Raw genomic sequence first — 19525 nt, 5'->3', positions numbered from 1 at the left:
CTGGCTCGATCAGGTGTCTTTCCTAGGTCATATCATCTCCAAGGATGATGTTACGGTAGACCCCATCAAAATAGAAGCAGTGAGTAACTGGGCTAGACCGAAGAATGCCAGCGAGATTAAAAGTTTTCTAGGTCTAGCAGGTTACTACAGGAAGTTCGTAGAAGATTTTTCTAGAATAGCCTTCCCCTAATAGCCCTTACCAGAAAGAACCAAAAGTTTCAGTGGACGGAGGACTGCGAGAACAGTTTTACGGAGCTAAAGAGGAGGCTGACCAGTGCTCCATCCTGTCTCTTCCAGAGACCACTGACAGCACAGGATCAAGATCTTGACCTCCAGAAAATTAAGCAGGGGATAGCAGAATTAGAAAATGAGGAGTTTCGCTTATCGGATAGTGGGGCACTGTACTACGGTATCATTATACCCATATCTGGAATCTGGACCCTTGTAATCTGTAATCATGTCTATAGATAGAAGTTGAGGCTAGACAATTTTGCAGAAAATTAATAATCCAATACAACAAAGGCAATGTTCACCAAAGCATTAATAAGTCCACTATGCTATAAGTTGGAAAATAATTATATAAAAGTGAAACATAGAATATAAACATACCTTTAAGTTAGTAAAGTTTGCTGATATTTTAGTGAAGGCCTCTGTGTTACTTTCAAGAAGCTCTCCTGTTCGACCACCAATATCTGTGCAAGAAAAAAAAGGTTTACAAGTAAAATCAACTCTTTTTGACAAGTAAAATCAACCCTAGAATCAAGCTTCAGTTGATAGCATGAAAATTCTGCCACAACTATAATCAACTCTTTTTGACAAATAGAAGTTGTATTAATGTTGGAGAAACTAGAAACATGGATATTATTAGAAAAACTTTAAAGATCACCATGGACCTCCCAATCCTTGGAAAAGCATATTAGCACTCATAAAATAAAAGGGATTTGCATATCAATTTGCAAAAGCAAATGAACAACTCCTTATGATGCAACACCAAACCAAATCAAACTCACACACAGAATTCATATACAAATTGATGAAATATGGGATAGCTATCTTACACAAAGCAGAAGAAAAATTCGCACAAATATTATAAAGAGGATTTCAGTACTTGAAAGATGATTTTGTTTTGAAAATTACAAATAAAATCAGAAATAAAGTAAAAACATTAAGGATAGAAATCACCCTATTCCTAAGAAAACTCAACCAACTGGCTGATAAATCAAATAACAAAAATAGGAAACGAACCAAATAAACAAAAAGTCTCCTGCCACCCTAAATACAATAATTACCTAGAAACCATCTTTGAAGACTTAATTCTCTTAAAGAGAGATCTTACCAAAATAAACTTTTGGAAAATCTAAAACTTTTCAAACTTCAATTCCTTGTTTGCATTACCTCAACACATACTAGTATTGAGTATTTGAGTTAACAATTACCTCAACACATACTAGTATTGAGTATTTGAGTTAACAATGTACACTGAGTAAAGTCACAACATAAACATCAGCGTGATATAAACAATTTGTTATGATAAAGTCACAACACAAACAAGTTTCTTCATCAAACAAATAGATCCAATTGATTTAACGACTCAAACTGAGTTAGAGCAAAAAAAAAAGTTAGGGTGGTGAAGATAAAGGACATGAATACGCACTTTGTTATGATCACTTACAACATTGTTCTTCTACAAGGAAAAAAGTAACATTCTGCTGAATCAAAAACATTAAAATAATAATTATTGATGGGATAAGGTTATGGCAAATTGTCTATGGACTTCATTTTCACAAACAAAGGACAAGGTCAGCATTATATGGCAGCAGTGATAAATAAAACAACAAAAATAATCCATTTTGAATTGCGTAAAAGCGCCTAAACGAACTATGATAAGGCAAAATTCCTCGGATTAATGTCATATGAATCAGTCTGCAACCTCTCGAAGAAGAAAATAAGGTTAAAAGGCCTTTCGACAAGTAATGGATTCAATAATCACAAAGATGAAAGCTAAGAGATTGGACGAATGAGAATCAAACCGGCAGAATATAGGGGAATGCAAGAGAAATTTCTCAAATCCACAAACATGGCCAAACAACCGGGTGATTCAGAGGATGCGGGAAAGGGAATCCATTCACCTGAGAGCAAATCAAGACTCCAAGGGGTGGTTTGCGTTTGCGAGAGGGAATCAAGCTTCGGTTTGGTGGTGGCAGGGCTATCGTTCGGGCGGCCACCGGAATAGAGGAGGAAGAAGAATTAGGTAGTGGCGGCTAGGGTTGCCCTTTGGCGAGGAGAGCAGAGAAGGTCAGTGGCTGGGGTCTTCTCCACGCTAGCAGGTGTTGGACTCCGTCAAGGGAAGGTGGCGGCGCTGCTGGTCTTCTCCAGGGGATGGCGTCGGGAGTTGGACAGAGGCGTCGGAGGAGGAGGGCGTCGTGCGCGAAGGCGAGGCGGCGTTGGCGTTGGATCGTGGCACGCAGCGGTGGAAGAGGGCAAGGGGAAGGAGAATCGCGGAGTCCTGGGTGAAACATTAGGGCAGCGCGGAGGATGAGTTATAATATCGCGCGTAGGTTAATTTACAGTATTTATAAAAAAGAAAATAAAATTAATTTTAACAGCGTATATTAACAATATACGCTGTTAAAAATATTTTTAACAGCGTATATTAACAATATACGCTGTTAAAATATTTTTAACAGCGCACAATGTGTGCTGTTAAAAGTATTTTTAACAGCATATTATTGTTGCACGCTGCGGTAGATAAAAATATGATATTATCCGTAGCGCATTTTATTGGACGCGCTGTTAAAGCAACTATTAACGGCGCGCCTATGATGTGCGCTGCGGATGACGCGCTGCGGAAAGTCATTTTTATTGTAGTGTATGCTCCAACCCCATCAGCACTCGTCCGCATCGTCCCGCTCCCGCCGCCTCGTCGCCTCGTTCGGCCACCATCAGCTAGACCCGACCACGGGCCGGGTCCAAACCGGACCCGGCCCGGAACCGGCCCGGGTCAATGGGCCCGGTTAACCGTTGACCCAGTTAGCCGAGCCAAATCGTAAGGTTCAGCCCATTTGGAACCGGCGAACCGCCGATCAACCCGCCGGTTTGATTTTTTTAATTTTATAATTTTTTAATACATTTTTATATAAAATATATTTATTTTTATTTAATTCAATTATAATTTAATTTGACATTGCTAGGAATCAAACCGGAGGCATTCTGAAACACAAGCAGATGTACTTACCACTGTTCTACAACACTTTTTGTTATAAGATTAATATAATTATATATATACTATATTTATATTTATTTAATTCATTTTTAATACGCCATTGATGGGGAACAATTCTCACCGGTCAAAAACGTAGACACTCACCATTTATCCCTAATGACTTTTATACATAATTTAAATACGATATTATATATAATATAGTTCCATTTACCCCCAATGACTTTTATACATAATTTCAATACGATATTATATATAATATAGTTATATATTTATTTCAATATATATTATAATACGCGATTGGTGGCGATCGAACCCGAGAGTTCTGCATGAAAAATGGATACAGAGACCACTATACTTCTCTGGCGTGAGAGAAAGGAATACGCACCACTAAACTACATCAACTTTTCTCTCTCTTTTCAATATTTCTTTTATATACATTTTAAATTTTTAATATAATAATCTCGAACCGTGGCGAACCGTCGCGAACCGTGAATCGAACCGTGAACCGGCGGTTCCGAACCGTGAACCGTAACCGTCTTGAGCGGTTAAGGTTAAGGGTCGACCTGCCATGAACTGTCGAACCGGCGGTTCCGAACCGTCGAACCGGCGGTTCTGAACAGTGGCGGCGGTCCTTCCTCGGTCGAACTTCGGCCGTGATTTGGCCGGAAACCGATCGAATCGCGGCCAACAGTGGCTGCCAGCGGGATTCAGCGGTTTCCGGTCGAATTCGTCAGATTCTGACCACTATCCGATCGAAATCCGGTACCGGGATGTGCGCCGGCAAGTTGTCACTTGTCAACGGACATATCTACTCACCAGCTGTCATCGCCAGAGAGGTGATGCTTGCAGGAGCAGGGTCATTGCCGAAGCTGGAGTCAATGTCGATTAGGTGCCAAAGTTGCTACCGGAGAGGAGTCGATCCGGGAGCTTGTGAAGTTGCCGGAGCAAGTTGTCCGGCAATTATCGATCAACTCCGGTCGTCCAACAATCATCCGTCATTCTCTCGGAAGCTTATGAATCTTTCGGAGAATTGTTCCATCGTCACTAAAAAGGATTTCTGGTCGTTTGTCCTAAATCGACAATCAAAGGTTGACCACCGAAACCTACACTGGGAATACGATTTCCGATGATGGTTTGAAAGCCCTAAAATGATCGTGACAAATATTGTTGCATGGTTTCCGGAATAAGGCTTCTCTTGAATAGGTCGTTCGATCATCGGCTAGTACCGAAGACGATGACACGTCTCATGGCTTCCGAAGTCGTCCATACAAGAAATTGACGTGGATCACCAGTAGAGGCAAGACTTCGACAATGACCGCTTGATTGATGTCAACACCGCTCAACGTCATCTGAAAGGTACGCGTAGAATTATTTACTTTTCTGTAAATTTTAATTTCCTATCATACCTTGTACATGTTATTTCCTGTTTTGACATGCGTATTTGTAATAATAATTAACTTAATTATTTATATATTTTCGCTGTATACGTTTGTGAAACGTGTAAACACGCGCATTACACCGAGACGATCCCAATAGTGTAGTCGTAGAACTGAGCCAACCGAGGGCCTTTTGAGGTCGGACCGAATGAAATTGTGATTGGGTTAGTCAAATGTGGTTTGACCATTGACTTATTGACTTGTCAGGTCGGATCGATTATTGATCCACTTTGTCACGTCAAGCCAATAAAAATCCGCCGTATCATATGTTTTTCTCATTTTATTGATAGATATTGGAGCTACATTTTAATTTCTTTCAGATAGATAGTAGTTTCAGATAATAGTGCTTTTTTCTACGCTTCCAAGCAACTTCACAAATACAAATTAATAATGTTAAATCAACTAATCTACTTTTTCTATGTGTTTTTTCTTAATTATTCAATGCTCTGACCCAAAATTGGTTTGTTATACCATAGTATTCTACAATTTTTTAGACTAAGAAGCTCACAATAATCTCACAAGAAACTTCTTTATTTTAAATGCTCGTTGTCTATTCTATTAATTATAATTTCATAAATATCACTGCCTTATTGAATATAGTTCGTGATACATAAAATTCTCGCTTGAAAAAATTTCTCATTCGTCCATCTTGGATATTGATAAATCTCAATTAGCTTCATTGATTATTTTTAGAGGTGACTGGTCCGAGAAGTTTCCCATCGGCCACCAGAATAAATCAAGAAGTGCACGCAGCGGCCTGCCCAGACGTCCAGCATCCTTTGATTGCACTCCCCATTTGGAGGAAAATTCCTACAAATACGGAGTTAATCGAACACATCCTGGGTGATAACCTAGATGTCCTATCGCGAACCATTGCTCCGGGACTCTTAATATCTTAGATGAAACACAACACGGTCACATCCAGTAGGAACAATAAAAACATAATCATCATGATAATGGGTTGTGCATACCATCAAAACATTGATATGTGCCTCCACGCAATGATTATGGAGTAGAACCAACCAAACACAAGGTCCATTTTGATAACACGAAGCATGTTACAACCCAATCTAAGAGGGCAAGGAGTGACAGTAACTGTCGAAGCATGAGCCCAAACAAGCGCAACTCCTAGGAGTCTAAGAGACATAGGTCAATAACGTAGTAAAATACACACTGAATTGAGCAAATGTGAATGGGCCATGAGTGTAAAATGCTTTATTGGATTAAGTATAATTCTAAGCAATGAGGTCATTTTTTGACGGAATTGATTAGGTTCTCAGCCAGAATTACATAGTTAAGTATGCTCAATGTGGTCCATGTAGAGCAATCCAACATGAGTAAACTTTCAAAAAATTTCCCACCTTGAAATCAAATTCCACCTTGGGACAAAATTGATAATGGACAATTGATATTGGCCAAAGTTACATAGTGTGTTATATATGATTATCTCCATGAGCAAGCAAAATTTCTTAGTGATATAAAAAATAACAATGGACAAATTTTAGTTAAAATCTTCAGAATGAACAAGTCAACATCAAATATTAAGATCATATATTAGTCTCTTCTGTAATACATCAAAATCTGTTCAAATCAATATGCAACATACAACTTTGTAGTATAGCTTATGTTAATTGTCGCTAATGGTTTCAATTAAGCCCAGAAAATATGACCTTGAGACAAGAGAAATTGACACAACCGATAGAATTTAACCTCAAGAAGAAGAAGTCCAATGACGCCAAGAACAAGTCCAACAGCTCCAACAACACCAATTGATTCGCCAAATAAGATTGTAGCAAGTATGGCAACTATTAAAGGTTGTGAATCAATGATGACCTGCAAGCATTCTAAACTCAATTAAAGTTACAACTAAGATGGGAAAAAAAACTTCTCTTAACAAACTTGATGATTATTAATCCTAACTATTAAATATTTTGCTATTTATAGATATAACAAAAAAAAGTGTCGTAGATACCCACTCATACATGTTTTTACATAGTGGAGATATTATGCCACATGCAAGTAATTCTCCTAAGAAATATGAAGAGAAGCTCATCAAATATTGGAAAAAATTCAAACAAGAACCACTGGCCACCTTGAACAGAGAATTTGCAAATACTCTAGAGAAGTACAATAGGTGTTTTATGCTGAGACTGCATGGTTTGTTGATTAGAGCATCCAACAATTGGTAGAAAAACACATCTCGAATATTTGACTATAAGAGAGTGCACTCATCAAGGAATTGTTTTTGCCTCACACTAAGCATTTTCTTCCTATGAAAAAGAAAGGAATTATAGGATGGCAATTCAAGGTCACGCATAATATATGATACAAGCTAGGCACATCAGAGGATAGGACTCAAACCAATATTTATGAAGCATATCTCATGTGTCTAATATCATTGTTGTAAACGTTGGGAAATTTTCTTATATTCACAGCAAACAAACCAACAAGATAATTTTGGATTATGATATATCTAAATAAATACTGTGTTCTGCAATTTATTATTGTTAGGAATTTGAGGTCATGTTGGGTATAGGGTGGAATGGCAAGGAATGGATTATTCCTTGTGCAATTCCATTTTGGAATTGAGATCAACCAATTTAAGGTGTCTTGGAAATTAAAACGGAACTACAATTCAATTTCATCCATTCCATAGTTTAAGAGTTGGAATAGGCATTCCACCTCTATCAAAGACCAATGCTATCCACTAGGTAGGATAGGCAAGCACCAAGAAAAGTGGACAACCAGGTGGGGAGAACCTAAAGGTTTGACTATGTTAGTGGTACCAAAAAAAAAGCTGGACAAATTGGGTAAGCTTGATGAGGGTGGGTCGACTAAGTCAAGCAAGATAAACAAGTTAGATAGGTCTTGGAGAACGAGGCCGAGTGAGTAGAAGCTAAAGGGGGACACAATCAATGAGTTAGGAAGATCGGGGAAGGAGTGTGTCATGCCAACTAAATTGACCGAGTTGAATGGGCTAAATGGGTTACACTAGCCAGACAGACGAGAAGACCAGGTCAAACAGACTGAGCAATCACCTTGACAAACTTGTGTGCAAGTCGATCAAGGGGTAGGGCAAAAGGTATGGACAAGCTACGTGTGTCAAGTAGAATGATCGAGTTGAGCAAATTAAACTAATTAACCAATCAACAAAGCTAGAAGGATGGAAGCTAGCAACCAAAGCCAAGCTAGCCAGCCAGGTCATGCAAGCAACACACACTAGGCAAGCAAGGTTACGCAGTGTAGCAAATGGGTTGAATATATAAGCTAAAAAATTTAGAAAAAAAAAATCATTCCCCAACATTCAATTTCCATTCAATTCCCAAACAGCCTAATAATGCATTTACTATTGAAAAAAAAAAGTATATGAAGATAAATCTAACGCAACAAGAACGATGGAATGGTTAGAAGATAAATCTAACGCAACAAGAGTTTGCTAACTTTTTCAGTTCAGTTCACCCCTCAGAATTTGATAAATTACATTAACCTCTCGATAAAACATGTGAGTAAGTGCGAATTCAATAATAAAATTGTTTCTAGGGGATTAGATAATGATTATTAAAAAATCATATTCTTTCTTTAAAAAATATTATGTGCAGGTTTAGTTACGTACGTAAGATAAAGTCAAAATTTACTAGTTGAAAATCTGAAGACATATAATTCGTGTAATGTTTGATGAAAAATTTCGATTGTACGTTGGTTTGCCAAAATTCCAGAGATGAAACTTGATTAAATTTTAAAAATCCATTATGGTAGATACTATACCTCCTCGCAAATAATAAAACAAAAAAGAAAATTATCTTGACATTTTCCGAATTTTATTTTAAGCTGCCAGCGGCGGCGGCAAATGATTAGCTGTTCTACTTGCTCCCAACGTATCTCCTGCCATTTTGCTCGCTGCCGGCCGCAGCAAATCAATCAACGAACTGGAAGAACAAATCTAACTTTGAAACCACTGTTTTCTTACAGTGCACATCGAACGATCCAGTATTCGTTATCAAAGAGATACCAAGCAGTGTTATTTGGAACAGGTAGGTAGGTAGGTATTCAAGCCAGTCGTATATGAGAAACTGGTTCAAGAAAATCATGAACCAGTAGTATAAGCAACAGCTTGAAACAAGTGTGAATTGTCTACTACAAGGGAAGAAGCTTCAAACCTACATGTGCAGGAACTAAAATGTCACACATGAACATGGATGACAAACTTCGAGCGATCGATGTGATGTTTCTGAGCAAAGAAAAAAAACTGTACATGCAAGCCAAGCATTTAACATGTCAGCATCAATCTTTGCTAGAAGTGCATTTCATCATGACTAAAATTAGTATTGAGGACTATCGAGAGGATCACAAAAGGTGCCAAAAATCCAAAACTACTTAGGTCTGATGACAGAACAATATCAAAGACGAAATATGATAAGCAGATGAAATGCCAAAAGGCATGAACAAGTGGAGACAATCACTTAACAAAAACAGTCAGAATGAGTATACTGATGATAGAATAGAAGACTCAAAAAAAAAAATTAGGATGTTTGCCAAAGAATACATGCTTGTTGACGTTGTCATTGTTGATAAGAACATGCTTGCCTAAGCACATCATCTAGACAATCATTTATTGATAGAAAATAGAAATTTGACTATCAGAAAAATCAAGCTCTAATTAGTGAGGCAAAACTTATACATTCAAAATGAAGTGTTTGTCACATTTGCAAGAGAAAAAAAAAAGGTAAGCAAAAAATACCTTGGATGGGGTATAGTAGGATGGCAAGTAAATTTGATGGAACCCAGTTTCTAAAGGAAACATCAAGAGAATATCATAATAAAGAAGAATATTTAAATAATAAGAAATCAAACTAAATTCTCAAACTACATAATATAGAAAAATAACGATCAATACTTGTGAGGCAATAAGATTTAGTCAGCTGACAAATAATCAACATGGTAACTTCCAGGACAGATAACAACAGTGATGAGCCATTTGAAGTCCTTCCTCCTTGTTCAAATGTATATTTGTAGAAGCAGTCTTAAAATTTCTTCCATAAATAGTTCAAATACATAAGGATTCATTTAAACATTTGTGCACTATTGCATGTTGTTCCAAAATCAAAGAGTTCCTCATTGATTCCATTACAACCAAAAATCTTTCTCAACAAGTAGTCAAAATATGCTGTCCAAGTACATCCTAGATAGTCTCGGGAGATCCTCGAGTAGAATGGTTGCACAACTCTATAATGGTTCGATATAAAAGCAGATTTAGCTCATAAGAATGATTGATATCATCATACATGAAGATCCATTGTACACATGCTTTTTATGGCATCAAACTTTTCGCTATGCATTTAACCGTGTAGTTGATTGTCGCCTGCTTTCTTAATAATGGAGGGACAAAATAAATAGGCAGTTCGATGTAGCAAATTCTCTAAGTACAAACTTGAAATTTTCCCAAATGAACTAATTAAGAGGAATTTTGCACTATAAAACACATTTTTCCTGCCAAGAAGATACCATTCCAATGCAAATTACAGGGTATAACAAGGATAACTGCAGTCCAAACAGATTGCTTTGCGATAACACAATCAAGGTGTTTATAGTAGCACGCCCTTATCAAAGAATAAATGCACATTCCAGTAGGATAAATATTAAGTAAGAATCCATAAAAAAAGAGAATTGAGTGAAAGAAACCTCTCTTTACCAGCCAAAAATAGTATCTCGATCATAGGCGAGGAGAGGAATCAAAACAACGGATGTAAGTCATAGAAAACACATTATGTGGATCCAATCAGACAACAAGTAAACTACTATTAGCAGTGCAAGAGGAAAGGAGAAAAATTAGAAACATACTTCACGGCATCTTGTAGCTCACCTTTTCAAAATTTCACTTTCAGCAACCTAAAACATAATTTACAGGGCATTTTTCACTGTATCATGATAAAGCTAAAGTATTTGCCAGTTACACCAAAGCATCTTCCTTCTCGCGAATCTGAAATCTCCATCTTAAAACCGAAAGACACATCCCGGGCTCAATCCACGTACTCGAACTCATCCTCCTTGAGATGAGAGATGAACTTGACTGGGCGGGGTTGCCCTTTGACCTCAATTTGGAACTCAACCTTGAATGGGAGATTGGCGGAGATCCTTTTTCCCTTTCCAAACCCCGACATACTGCTTGATCACCCCTTCCAGGCCGTTGAACAAAACCAGGCAAGATGACCTTCTAGAAGTAGCCTAGCCTATGAACAAAACCAGGCAAGATGACCTTCTAGAAGGCTTTGATGCTTGCCTCAAGCCAATGTCTGACTACCTACCGGCGAGATGAGCCTATGACTGACTTGTGCTCGACAACCCTATGACTGACTTCCGCTCGACTATCCGGGTCACAATGCCAACTGCAATTGTAGTTCCTGATGAACTTAGGAACGTACGTCCTTCCGAGGGCTTTAGATTTCGAGAACTCCTCTGCACATACAGCAGCTCCATCCAGTTGCAGCACCTGGAAGGAAGGGCAACCAAGTAGAGCAGCCAGATCAGAAGATCCAACTAAGCAAGGCAAGGAGGTAGTGAAGCGACGAATATTGCTCTGAAACTGGCAAATGACTTGGAACCTCAAGCTAACAGATAGGCGACACGGTTTTACCTCTATGATAGCACTTTGTTTTCCCTTGAGGATGCGTGGCGCTGGCTGTTTTGGAGACTTTTCCAGTCTTCTTCGTGTCCAGCAATGCTACCATCATCTTCTTCGACACCCTTCCAGCCTCTTTTGCGTGATGTATATGGAATTCTTTAACCTGTATGATAATGAACCAACCTATTTTGTTTTGATCTCTCTCTCTAAAGATGAGGGATGGTAATTAAATTTGTCGACTGAGGTTGGACAACTGTATTAGGTAGGTTTCGAAGCCAGACCTGAGATCCAACTAGAATCAGTGTTGGAATGTCCAAGACAAGTATCTTTAGCTCCAAACAAGTAGCAGCCACTTGCACTGGATAATCAGGATGACAGAGCACCCCACCCACCAGCTAAAACATGGCCGGCCAGTCTCGCTCGATAGCTTGTAAGGTGACAGACAGCAATATGATCACCAGCTCTTGCCAAATTAAATTGCAGCTGATTGATTGAGTCTCGCTCGATAGAATAGACGGCACTGTTGCTAGCTAGCTCTCCTATAGGCATAACCAGAACCTGCACAGAAGACCAAATTATCCCATCACGAATTGTCAATCACAAAATTCATTATTATATAATAATAAATTAACAGCACAACTAGATGCACAAAACAACCATGCATAGTCGAACATCAATGTGTGATATAGATTTGTGTGATATACAACTTCAAAATGAACTTAATGTTTACACCTTTAGAACTAACTCTTTCATAAGAGGAAATATATCAGCGACAAATATAGCAGGAATACAGGATTATGAAATAACAATAAACAAAATAAATCACCTACACCTAATTTCAATCAGTTTTTTTCCCATGAAATTGGAATCTATGAAATGTTTCATAGTTAGTAAGATAGCAGCAAACCAGATGAACTTGCCATGTTGGAGATCTGAGTCTGTTCCACTAATTTATGATAAATATATATATATAATCAAAATCATAAATGGTTATTTTGCAATAAGGATGGAGTAAGTGAACAAGGTTCTCACCAATATGAAATTTAAAACGTGGTCAATGCACATAGCCTTCCTTTACCCTTGAATAGCGAGAAGACCGTTTAGCTGCTAGAAACTTTCACGCACATTTGCAAATGGAGCAACTCAGCAACCTTACCATTTCCTAAGGTAATCAATAACCTAACTAACAGTCAAACCTACAATAAAGTGTATGGTTCCAAGGGTACTGAATCCGTAAATTTTGAGTCAATGTCAAATGCAGCAACCTAATTTTTTATAGTACAGATGGCAACAATAATTAGGCATTTTAATATATAGTTAAGCTACATGGAAACTAATAATGTGTGTGCATTAAGTAGCTAGCCCAAAGTAGATTTTGCAATTAATGGTAAGCAGTGTCCAAATTTTACCTTTACCTTTGAACCATTACGGCCGATTGCCCAAGTCTCCAATTTTCCACAAGCTGCAACCTGCCCCATAGAGATAGAGGTCTGGACAACATCACATATAGGAAGAACAAGAGACTTTGACACAATATCCCTCAAAGGTGTCTTCTGCAATGAATCTATTGCATCCAACAGACAAACCCCTTGATACCTGCATCAACTTTTTTTAGTTACAAAAAATTTAAGAAAGGGTTTTCAATGTGCATACATAAGAAGAAGGCACGGATTATTAAGGCCTTCAGAATTGAAATAAGTCTACTATTATTATCAACATTTTGGTGATTTGCTATTCAATGCCAACAACCATAAATCTGTATGAGAATAATTAACGATGTGCACATATACATGGAAGATCCACCAAGATAATAATCGTACTGCAAATTGCATGGCTATCTTAAATCTTAATCCCTATTATATAACCATCACCAAACTAGAACACAGATGTGAAAAATAAAAAGTAGTGAAATTAATAAAACACAAGTTGTGTTGCGAGAACTACAAGCTGAATATATAGATATTTGAGCATGCCTTACATCTATGCAGCCTTTTGAGCATACAAGCATTATTATTATCACCCTTCCTGAACACAAGAAGAGGAGGCAGTATTGAAGTGTGTTTAATGGAGTCTTGGAAATTATCTAAAAGGTAAAGGATGCTGCATCCGTCATCTATGCATCCTTTTGAGCATACAAGCATCATTATCACCCCTTCCTATACACTAGATGAGGCAGCATTCAAGTGTCCTTTATGGATACTTGAAAATAGTCATCAATATGGAAACAACGGAGATTTTAGCTTGGAGTGTGTCTTTCATGATAAAGAGGTTGTATATATTTTTTTAACATATATATCTGATTATTATTAGAAAATACAAATATTTACTCTTCCTATATATTTGTAGGGTGAATGCATACATGGAACAATAAAACGTCCGATCCTGGAGAGAGTGAAACTCATTCTCAAAGAAGGTCATGTATTTGCCATAAAAAATATCATTGTTGCAGAGTATCGGATGAAGTATAAGACAATAACAAATAAATACAAGATTAATTTTATTGTAAAACTCATGTATGCAAAATTTTTGATGATACATTTCCATCGATGATTTATGAATTTAAGTCTTTTAGTGAACTGAAGAAGACAAATTCTCTTGATGAGAACATACTTTTTGGTAGGTTAATTTATTTTTTATTTCATGATTAATTGATTGAACATTTTGTCTTATAGCTTAAATTTTTTTTTCAAGATGTTATTAGCAAAATGGTTGTACGAGACTCTCCTCAAAGTAAAGAATTTGGTGGTCGTCCTGTAAAGCTTCTTGATTTTGTTTTAGAAGATTCGGAGTAAGTATTATTTTATTCTTTTTTTTTAATTTGTAGGGAGACTTTGTTAATGATATTGTGACATCTTACATCCAGTATTTTAATTTTTTTAATAATTAGTTATTTTACTATTTTTAGGAACAATAAGCTATCATGTACTTTGTGGGGAGACTTTGTCAATGACATCATGACATACTTGAAAAAAATAGGTGAAGAACCTGTTGTTATTGTTCTACAAATGTGTTGAGCAAAAAAATTTAGGGGTGAAGTACGCATTTCAAATACTTTCCATGTTGGCAAGATGATAATAAATGGAAATTTGGATGAAATTATAGAACTCTATAATAGGTAATTTTGATTATTCAATTTTGTATTAATATATATTCATTTTATATATATAACTAAATATTATTGCAATATTCATTTTAAGGATTACTGCTGATTGCAATACTCCAAATTCAATCAGCACTATTTTAGTGTCATCTGCACAAACAATCTTGGAAGAACTTTCGATTGCAAAAGATTTTTTTAGGACTATAGAGTAAGTTTCTGAAAATAATGAGGTCTAATTTAAATTTTATTCTATGATTCGTAACAGAATCTAATATAAAATATATTATTATCTATATTTCCCTATTTCATCTGAAATTAAGCTACATTTTAACAATTTTTGTTGTACTTATAGACTATTTTGTTTTATCTACCTATAGGTTAGGAGTTTTTGGGTTTATGCAAGGATTGTAGGTGTAGAGTCTGACAGCAATTGGTCATATTTATCGTGTAAAAAGTGTCTCAAGAAGGTCATATGAGCTTTAAAACAAATGTTGTATTTAAGGAAGTTTTTCAAAATTTATAATTTTTTTTTTCTAATTGTACAATCTATAGCCAATTTAGCTTATTTATATTTTAATTATTTATTCAAACACTCATACTTATTAATTTTAATTGTTAATTATATAAAATAACATCCCATGCATTGCACGGGTGAAATACTAGTAACAAGTAGAGGTAGAGTTGTCAAATAAATCAATTCATAATAGGACAGACCAATCTATCAAAAATTCAACATATAATAGGGTAGGACAGGCCGATCTACCAACTTGATGGATTGAAAAATCTTCAATCCAATCTAACCTAAAGCGGATTACGGATTAGATGGACCGATCCACGGGTCTATTAAAAAAATAAAAAATTTTAAATTAAAATAAAATTTTAAACAAGTTAAAATTTTTTATTTTGGATTGTGGTTTAAATAGGTCAAGCTTACTAGTTCATTGAATTTTCTACTTTAATTTTAAAATTTTTTAAAAATAAAAATTTTCAACCCGCAGGTCAACTCAAGCCCATCACGGGGGTGACCCATGTAGGTTGCGGGCCTAGGTGGGTCGACCCACTTGAATCCACCTTAAAATGGATTGATAAAATTTTTATCTAACCCACTTAAATTATTTGGTAAGGGCAGATCAATCCGACGGATTAAATCCAAATTTACGCTCTAACAATAAGAACTTCTGTTGGGAACTATAGCGTGCAAACTTCCTTTTCACTAATGCTTTGTTTACGCTAATGATGCGGACAAAGAAGGGAAAAGAATTTATCATCATAGAAATATATCCATGATAAAAGTAAACGAGAAGGGAAAGGAAACAAAGCAATGATCATCGTGAGGTCTTCGTTGTTGTAGTGAGGTTGCGACTCACGACTCACGAGAGCCTCGGCGGTGACCTTGCGACTCATGGGCAACTCGATGGTCAGGTCGGACCTCACCCGTGACCTCATGGCGAGGTCGCGAGGCCAAACCTTGCTTGCAACCTCGCGGTGAGTTGGACCTCGCCCACAACCTTGTCATTGGTTGTCGAGTAACCTGGAAGCAGTCGAATCAAGAAGGACGGATGGAAGTGTTCTGTCCAATTTTGGATGGAACATATCAAATTTGATTTGTGAACCTATTTAAAATCGGTCCGTATATACTTTTTTAAATAAATAAACAATGAAAAATATCTCGATTGATTTGTAATGATCCCCGTATATATAGGGTTTTGATACCTTACACATCTTATAATGCGCGACTCGTCCATGATAAAAGATTCGAGGCAATCAGAACACACCTTATAATACGCGACTCGTTTGCGATAGAAGATTCGAGGCGCTCGGAAGTGTTCCGAAAGCCCAAAATAATAATAGTGCCATTATTTATTTATTTTTATTTTTTATTTACGTACGATTAGGGGTGTAATTGAATCAAGTTGAATCGAAGATTAAGAGACTCGAGCTTGGTTCGTTTTCTATAAGCTTGAGTTAGATTCGAGCTTTAATTCTTAAGCTCGAGTTTGACTTATAATAAAATTAAATAGTTCACAAATAACTCGAGTTCGGTTCGAAAATGACTTGTTTAAAAATTAAACAATCTTAGTTTGAGCTTGGTTCGAAAATGACTCATTTAAAAGTTACACGAGCTAGGCTCATTAATATATAATATTATAATTCATGTGATATATATAATATGATATAATAAATGAGCCTTTTAACGAATATGTTTGTGAGCTTCTTAACGAACATATTTGTGTAGACCCGACCACGGTTCAGAACCGCCGGTTCGACGGTTCGGAACCGCCGGTTCGACGGTTCATGGTAGGTCGACCCTTAACCTTAACCGCTCAAGACGGTTACGGTTCACGGTTCAGAACCGCCGGTTGACGGTTCGGTTCACGGTTCGCGACGGTTTGCCACGGTTCGAGATTATTATATTAAAAATTTAAAATGTATATAAAAGAAATATTGAAAAAGAGAGAAAAATTGATGTAGTTTAGTGGTGCGTATTCCTTTCTCTCACATCAGAGAAGTATAGTGGTCTCTGTATCCATTTTTCATACAGAACTCTCGGGTTCGATCGCCACCAATCGCGTATTATAATATATATTGAAATAAATATATAACTATATTATATATAATATCGTATTGAAATTATGTATAAAAGTCATTGGGGGTAAATGAAACTATATTATATATAATATCGTATTGAAATTATGTATAAAAGTCATTAGGGGTAAATGGTGAGTGTCTATGTCTTTGACCGGTGAGAATGGTTCCCCATCAGTGGCGTATTAAAAATGAATTAAATAAATATAAATATAGTATATATATAATTATATTAATCCTATAACAAAAAGTGTTGTAGAACAGTGGTAAGTATATGTGTTTATGTTTCAGAATGTCTCCGGTTCGATTCCTAACAATGCCAAATTAAATTATAATTGAATTAAATAAATATATTTTATATAAAAATGTATTAAAAAATTATAAAATTAAAAAAACCAAACCGGCGGTTCGCCGGTTCCAAATGGGCTGAACCTTAACCGGCCCGGCAGGATGCCGGGCCGGTTACGGTTTGGCCCGGCTAACCGGGCCCGTTGACCCGGGCCGGTTCCGGGCCGGGTCCGATTTGGACTCGGCCCGTGGTCGGGTCTATATTTGTGAGCCTCTATGTTGGCAATTTTTGTAACCGCCCACCACGCACGCCACGGAGTGCACGTTCTGCACTCCGTGGAGGATGCGGCCTCTCCCTATTAAAGGGAGAGGAAAGCCCTGAGAAAGGGGAGTGATCATACCAGTTGTGCGTCCAAACGAAGCATCGGTGAAGGGAAGAGAGGAACGCTGTCAGAGATAAGGAAGAACACTAAATTGAAGATTTGATTTGTGAAATTTGCGGAGCTTTCTGTTGGTGACTACTCTTCCGACACAAGCAATTCCAAGCCGAGGTTTTCTCGCTACAACAGGTAAAGAATTACATTGGTATCAGAGTAGTAATTTATTACCTATTAAGTTTCCCACGATGGAAGAACAGAACAGAGCAATCGCAGCGATTTCTCTGTTCTGGCCGACATTGCAAACGCTGCAATTTTTTCATTTAATGCTCGTCTCTGGTTTGTCTGGCGATGCACTGAATAGCACTTCACAAGCATGGCTTTCGGCCAGCGAAATGTCCTATGACGCCGACGAGGCAAGTTGGAAAGCAGCCAGCGGCTAGCGTCAACGGCAAGCATCGCTCACGGGGTGAGCGCTGGCTTCGGCATGGCATGCGCAGGCCCTGGCACCGGGGAGGCCGACGCCGACAAGGTTGGTGCAGGCGGCGACACTGTGTTTTTAGGGCACAGAAGAGAAAAAGAACGAAGAAGAGGCGGCGGCAATGTGTTGGGAAAGGATGCGTGTTTTTACACGCTAAAAAAATTGAGGCGTGGATTCCTTAATTGGGGCGGCAGATCCAGTAGCCTGCTTTTAATTGGGTCAATAGCTTTAGCCCAATTAAAATTTGGGCACAAAAAAAAAAAGAAGGCTGGGTGCGTGTTAAGTTTCCCACGATGGAAGAACAGAACAGAGAAATCGCAGCGATTTCTCTGTTCTGGCTAACATTGCAAACGCTGTGATTTTTTCGTTCAATGCTCGTCTTTAGTTTGTCCGGCGACGCACTGAACAACACTTCACAAGCATGGCTTCCGACCAGCGAAATGTCCAATGACGCCGGTGAGGCAGGCTTGAAAGCAACCAGCGGTTGGCGTCAGTGGCAAGCATCGCTCACGAGGTGAGCGCTGGCTTCGACACGACATGTGTAGGCCTTGGCACAGGGGAGGCCGACGTCGGCAAGGTTGGTGCAAGCGGCGACACTGCGTTTTTAGGGCACAGAAGAGAAAAAGAACGAAGAAGAGGCGGTGGCAAGGTGTTGGGAAAGGATGCGTGTTTTTACACGCTAAAAAAAAATTGAGGCGTGGATTCCTTAGGCAGATCCAATAGCCTGCTTTTAATTGGGTCAATAGCTTTAACCCAATTAAAATTTGGGCACAGAAACAAAAAAAGAAGGCTGGGTGCGTATTAAGTTTCCCACAATGGAAGAACAGAACAGAGAAATCGTAGCGATTTCTCTGTTCTGGCCAACATTGCAAACGCTGCGATTTTTTCGTTCAATGCTCGTCTCTAGTTTGTCCGGCGATGCACTGAACAACGCTTCACAAGCATGGCTTCTGGCCAGCGAAATGTCCTGTGACGCCGACGAGGCTGGCTTGAAAGTAGCCAGCGGCAAGCATCGCTCACGGGGTGAGCGCTGGCGTCGGCAAGGCATGCGCAAGCCCTGGCGCCGGAGAGGTCGGCGCCGACAAGGCTGGTGCAGGCGGTGACACTGCGTTTTTAGGGCACAGAAGAGAAAAAGAACGAAGAAGAGGCGGCGGCAATGTGTTGGAAAAGGATGCGTGCTTTTACACGCTAAAAAAAAATTGAGGCGTGGATTCCTTAATTGGGGTAGTAGATCCAACAGCCTGCTTTTAATTGGGTCAATAGCTTTAGCCCAATTAAAATTTGGGACCAGAAAAAAAATTAAAAGACTAGGTGCGTGGCTGCTGGGATTCTAACCCAGGTATGCACAACCACAACAAATAGAGCTAACCACCAAATCCCAACCATCACGTGTAAATGAATTAGTTTTATTTATA

The 19525-nt window shown here is 38.1% G+C and overlaps 1 long non-coding RNA gene and 1 pseudogene across 1 annotated transcript in view; both read right to left on the bottom strand.

Moving 5' to 3' along the window:
• Positions 1–2401, bottom strand: part of LOC141823116 (uncharacterized) — a 10124-nt gene extending 7723 nt beyond the window's left edge. Inside the window, exons 1-2 of the long non-coding RNA XR_012601383.1 lie at positions 2130–2401; positions 610–692 (exon numbers count right to left, since the gene is read on the bottom strand). This is a non-coding gene — a long non-coding RNA (uncharacterized LOC141823116). The remainder of the gene's footprint in view (positions 1–609; positions 693–2129) is intronic.
• An 8084-nt stretch (positions 2402–10485) lies between these two features.
• The window catches only part of LOC141823791 (uncharacterized), a 14368-nt pseudogene continuing 5328 nt past the window's right edge, over positions 10486–19525 (bottom strand).

The sequence above is a fragment of the Curcuma longa genome, chromosome 3, assembly GCF_044706935.1.
Source record: "Curcuma longa cultivar G26 ecotype Majalengka, Jawa Barat chromosome 3, ITB_CL_G26_1.1, whole genome shotgun sequence".
NCBI lineage: Eukaryota > Viridiplantae > Streptophyta > Magnoliopsida > Zingiberales > Zingiberaceae > Curcuma > Curcuma longa.
This window is presented reverse-complemented; position numbering and strand designations above follow the sequence as displayed.